At 47.1% G+C, this 6,000-nt stretch overlaps 1 protein-coding gene across 1 annotated transcript in view; it reads left to right on the top strand.

The window, feature by feature from the left end:
- Positions 1-1,332: 1,332 nt before the first annotated feature.
- Positions 1,333-6,000, top strand: part of Dnajc13 (DnaJ heat shock protein family (Hsp40) member C13) — a 124,179-nt gene continuing 119,511 nt past the window's right edge. The window contains exon 1 of the mRNA XM_059268491.1: positions 1,333-1,548. The gene's annotated coding sequence lies outside the window, so the exon portion shown is untranslated. The remainder of the gene's footprint in view (positions 1,549-6,000) is intronic.

The following is a 6,000-nucleotide window of genomic DNA, read 5'->3' as shown; positions in this document are numbered from 1 at the left end:
TCTTTCTTTCTTTTTTTTTTTTTTGTCCCTTCCCACTCTATTTCAGGTCCTGTCTTTACAAACTAGCTATTCCTGGTTGCTCAAATGCACCTTATCTTACTGACACAGGATAGGAAAGCCTATCTAAGGAAAAATGCAATAGTCTCCAGTAACAGGATGGGTCCATTGGTTAAGGAGCCAAGTCTGTAAAAACGATTTTACATATTTTTCACCCCATAACCGCCATCTATAAAACGAGCCAAGCACAGACTGGGTCCCTGAGAAATTACAATTCCAGAGTTGCTACACAAAAGGAATACTGAGCTCACCACAAGCCTTTAAACCTACAAGTTGCTTTAATTTTGTTTTTTTCATAGAATCACTGTCTAAAGAGCATTCTGCACATCTCAGGTCTGAGATGAGGCAAGCACATCTCAGGTCTGGGATGAGGCAGACTTTCCTTTAAAAACTATTTCTCATATATCCGACACAATTGCCATCCGAAACCTTATTTTATTGATACTCTCTCGATCTTCGGAATCCCTCTCTTTATACAGTTTCAGAGAGTTGCTACCTAGAGAGCAGAAGTTCTTGAGTCAACTACTTGAGCTCAAACACTAAGTCTACTGACCATGGGACTACACCTCAATTTATCTCAACATGGAGGATAATCCCCATCTCAGACAGCTGAGGGCTAATCTGCCCTAAGTAAACCCCTGGCTCTGGGATCAGAGGGCAATAACTGCAGCAGTGTTCCATATCCAGCACTCCACCCGCAAAGGCCTTTGACCTCTGAGGCTTTGGTCTCCATCACCTCACAGACCACCCCAAACTTAACCTCCTGCTCAGCTATGCATAGATCTGGGCGTGCCAACAGCAAGTAAAACCTTTAGGCTCCCAATGCAGCTAAACCAGAGATGTGCACTGAGGCTTCCAACGGCTTCGTGGATGCGCCAGGACACTGAGGTCTAGGACTGCGCGGCACCAACACTCTGGTTCAGAGTTACAATAGCCAGCGCCAGCCAGACACAGGCTGGGGGGCGTGGCTCCACGTGCGCACGCCCGCTCCAGGGGGCGTGGCCTCCCGGGACGCGCCAAGGGGCGTGGCCCTTCGCAATCCTGGCCTGAGATCTCTCGGCCCAGCCTTTCTCTCTGCGCACGCGTACTTCTCGAGAGGCGGAACGGCGGGCGGCGCGCACGCGGCGTCTCCCGGAAGGCGGCGAATGGGCCGCAGAGGGAGGGGCAATGCCCGCCCGGGGGCGGGGCGCAAGGCGGAAGCGCTGGGGTCAGCTGACTGGGTCTCGTGACGGCCGGGGCGGCGGCCACGCAGGCGCGTTGGTGTTCAGCGCTCTCAGCCTGGGCGAAGATGGCGGCGTCCAGAGCGAGCCTCTGAGAGGCGGAGGGAGGAGCGGAGGGGTGGGGGCCGCGGCGCAGGAACCCGCGGCGACAGGCCCCGGCGGGGAAAGGGAAAGCGAGAGGGGAAGGGGCCGGCGGCGCCTCATCCCGCTCAGGACGTGGAGCCGGCGGCGGGCGGAGCTCGGGCTGGAGCGCCTCCAGCCTCCGGCGAAGGTAAAGCCGCCTCCGGCTCTGGGCTTCTGCGATGCCGCTTTCCACCTGCGGGGACCCAGGGGCTCCGGGCAGGGACCACTGGGCGGGCGGTGTTCAGCTGCTGCGGCCCGAAGCTGCTAAAGCAAGCAGCTGCTTCTCCAGCCGCTGGGGTTCCTGCGCCGGGACCCTCCCCTCCCCCGGCTCTGAGTGACATTTGCCCGGGGCACTGCCCTGGCAGCCCCACCCCTCTCTGCCTGGTAGTCTTCTCTTCTCCCATCACTGTCCCTGTCCCCCTCTTGTCGGTAACTGGCCCTGACTCGACCCCACACCTCCTTCCCCTGTGGGCTCCGCCCTCGGGATTCCCTCCTGGATGCCGGCGCCTCCGGTTTCCTTGGGTCAGCGGTCCTCTTTTCTTCCTCTTGGGTCCCGCGTAGACTCGCTTTTCTTTTCTTTCTTTCTTCTCTTTTCTTTTCTTTTTTCCTCAGCTCTGTTTCGATTTATTGGGAAAGGAGGAACAGCTGCTCTTCTCTTCTCCAGGCCCTTTATCAAGTTTCCCCCCAAGGCTTCATACAAAGTAGCCTGGCCTGTTCACTGTTGCCCGTGCTGGGTTGCTGTAATTTCACCTCTGAACGCGGCCTTTGGGGAAGGTGAAGCAGGACGTGGACGCTCAATGAAGTGGCTATTGAGACTACACCTGCGTGCCTTTTCCCAAAAAGCCCCCTGATGTAGGATGCCAAATTAATCGCTCTTGTCTTGAAACCGTTTCCTTGATCACTTGGTGGAGGGATGATGTAAATAAAAGTCGCCCCCTTACATAGAGATGAATTCCCAAAGGAATGATTTCTCACTTCCTGGATCTGCTTTTCCCTTTTATTCTACTCTGTGTAGTTTTTGTTTGTTTGTTTGTTTCTAGTTCTTTATTCTTTAACTTTGTTTAACTTACAGCATAAAACCCTTTTAATTTTCAAATACAATGTAAAACAATGTTTAAGCCCCGATATCGCAAATGGTGGCTTGACTGTTCATGTCATACTGCGTACAGGGACCATAAGTCCTACTTGAGAAAACACTGCGTTTACGCTTGCTTTAAAACAGGAAGTACAATAAAGGAGGAAAAGAGTCAGAGTTAAGAAATAAGGATGTAAAGACATTATGTCCTGGACCAATACAGCATTTGTATTTCCCTGAAGAGCTATGGATATTTTCTCTTTTTTTCTCTTTCTAATATGCCAGTAATACTCTAAATCATACTAGTAAGCCTAGTTGCAAACAAACCAAGTTCCTTTTTTTTTGTGGGGCGGGGGGTGGGGGAAGGGGGTGGGGGTGGGGGTGGGGGGTTGAGACAGGGTTTCTCTGTGTAGTCTTGGTTGTCCTGGAACTCACTCTATAGTGGGCTGGCCTTGAACTCACAGAGATCCACCTGCCTTTGCCTCCCAAATGCTGGGATTAAAGACTTGCACCACCACGGCCCAGCCAAATCAACTTCTTAAGGTAAAAAATTACTAAAACATGAATGCCCTTGGTAAAAAAGTTATACAGTGGTGGAAAGCATGAATTTTTTGCAAGAATTTGTCTTTATTACACATAACAGAGGATGGTTGTCCAGGTAGACATTAATAAAATGCTCTTCTTAAACATCTAAGAAAGGCTAATAGTGGAATCTGGTTCCCAATAGATACTAAACTGGAGTTGAAATAAAAAGGGCTTGTTATACCTAAATTGTATCTACACAGGTGAACATGAGGTTTCTGTTGTGCAGACTTTTCCCCTGCTTCTCTGAGGTACTTAGAGTGAGCAAGGTGGAAACAAGCTTGTGCCGCTAAATGGCAGGCAGCCCAGTTTTATTTGTTGCTAAGGCTTTGGTCTAATGTCGGGCAGTGGTTAAGGTGCAGTTTTTAGTTTGTTATGCTTTGTTTTAGTTTTCACGTATCAGGGTTTTGTTTTTTGCACTTAAAATATTGTTTGTATTTATTTGTGTGTTTGTGTTCATGTGCCATGGAGCATGTGTGGAAGTCCGAGGACAGCTTGCGTGAGTGCTTTTGCTCTTCTTTGTGTAGAACCTTGGGATTGAACTCGGGGAGTTCGCTGTGACGGCGGTCTGCTTCATCATGTGGGACAGGAGGATTGAATGCAGGTTGTTAGGCTTGGGGAAGGCCTCTTGACCTGCTGAGCCTTCCTCATGGCCTGCAGTTGTTTTGAGATACAGTTTTTAGTGTTTCTCACCTTCATCAGCTTCACTAAAACCTTCTTCCTTTTTATATAAAATAATTGTTAACATGAATTTGCTCTCCTGAAATCATTTATACCATTCAGCTTTGATTCTGAGACTAAAAGATTTGCTTTTATCTCAGAAACAGAAAAAAAGTAGACTGACTTCAGGTTGATCACTTCAAAGACTGCTTAGAGAACTGAGGAGTTAGTGAATCACTAGCACAGACTTTAAGAAGGAGTTGGAGAGGGAGGGTGAAAGCTAGGGGAGGACCTTTGGACAGTGGTTAAGAGTTCAGCTAGAAGAGCTGAAAAATGGATGAAAGCGAACGTGCCAACTTAGAAACTGTTTATTATATACAGACTTCACTGGGTTTGCTTCTAGGAAACTGAGAGTCTGTTATTCAGAGCCAGTGGAGGGGAACAGCAGCAGAGCTTAGGGCCAAGAAATTGCTCTAAAGCGTTCTCTCCTTGGAATAACAAGGTTTAATATATGTGTGGGGGCTGTATTACAAACACTACTAATATAGATTGAGCACCTATCTGTCTGTCTGTCTGTCTGTCTCTCTATCAAGAGTGCTTAGGGGAACATGGAGAAGGTGAGAATGTCTAGGGGAGGGGTTCTGAATGCCACACTATGGTTGAGGGTTAGTCAGGAGACTTAAGAAGGCCGTATTCCTGACCCTGTGACATAATACAGGATTCAGACTGATTCTTAATCAGAACAGAGACTGCATCTCCGTCTCCTGCCACCGCACTAAGATGGTTTGAATACATCACCATGTTTACAGAATACTGCGAGGAAAAACACAAGGTTACATGAAGCACAACACAAAGGTTAGACAGAGATTTCTCTAGTTAAATCACCTCCCACCACAGATATACATTATTCTGCAGAAGAATGAAGCCTGTGGTGTCCTGAGGTTAACTGTTGTAAGGGTATAAACCCAGCTCAACTTCTAACTAGGTTAACGTACCCTCTGCATTCATGGCCTGACAAAGAAGGGGATACTCATTTCTGATCACGAAATTATTTACCTTAGTTTCCACTACTGTCTATGTGTCCAGCTTCCAGGGAAACAAGAAGCCTATGAAAAGCTAAGGGAGAAAAAAGGAAGAAATTCCTAAGAGAGCAATTATCATAGTTACACTCAGATTGATGTAGGTAGATAGTGTTATCCAGCATGGAATTTCAAGAGACCGTTAATGACTGACGCAGAAAAATGGTCAAATGCTGAATGATTTGAGTAATTTCAAGAACATAGGAACTGAAGGACTTGAAAAGAAGTACTGGAAATGAAAAGCACAGTAAAGAGATGCAGAATGCTTTTGGGCTTACCTGATTGGTTACTGCTGAGGATAAAACGGCAAATCTCTATGTATGTTGTGGGAGCCCGTTCTCGGGTTCCTCGTGGCTTTACCCAGCAGGTCCTCATAGAGGATGATTAGACCACGGGCCTGAGTGCAGGTGTCTGAGATGGTCTGCACTTGCCTGTGCTGGGGGAGGAGGTCTTTTGCTCCACCCCTTGGTGTCTCTATAAAAACCCTGGGGCAGAGACAGTCGGGGCCCGTTGGAATAGGTTCCAGGCCCTCTCGAGGCTATCCTTTATTTTCTATCTGTTTATCTCCGCGATATTCTCCGCAATAAATCCTTCTATCTAATATTTCCTGCTGCTCGCACTCAAGAAAACTCTGGGGAACTGTGGGGGTGGTTGGGTAAACGCCCCACAGAATGGCGCCTGAACAGGGACTAAAGAAAAAAGAAAAAAAAAAGGGACTAAAGAAAAAAAGGGGGGACTAAAAAAAGGGGGGACTAAAGACAAATGAACAGGGACTAAAGACAAAGTAATAGGGACTAAAGATAAAGGAAAAAAATAGTTTTATTACAGAGTTTTTGGCGAAAGTGCTGAGTTCAGCCCTGCCAGTGGATGAGGCATGCCAGTGTTATGGAAAATATATATTTTTTATATATATTGAGAGGCAGGGGTTTTATCCTCGAGAGAAAAGGAAAGCGGACTGGAAAGATGTCCGATGCTGCAGCGAAATTCTCTTCTGTCAAAATTTTCTATCTTCTATCCCTTTCTCAATTTCTATCTGTGAAAAATAAGTATAAGGCATAGGGTAGTAAAATAGTGTAGGAAAAACTTAGAAGTGTAAGATTGTGTAGGAAAAAATAAGTAAGGCAACTAGACAGAAAAACTCTTCAATTTTCTAACTTGGGGGCTCTGAATGCAAACTGGGGGAAAAAATCTTTCTTTGGGCTAT

The sequence above is a fragment of the Peromyscus eremicus genome, chromosome 7 (genome assembly GCF_949786415.1).
Source record: "Peromyscus eremicus chromosome 7, PerEre_H2_v1, whole genome shotgun sequence".
Taxonomy (NCBI): domain Eukaryota; kingdom Metazoa; phylum Chordata; class Mammalia; order Rodentia; family Cricetidae; genus Peromyscus; species Peromyscus eremicus.
The sequence above is the reverse complement of the archived record's forward strand: the minus strand, read 5'-3'. Positions and strand labels throughout refer to the sequence as shown.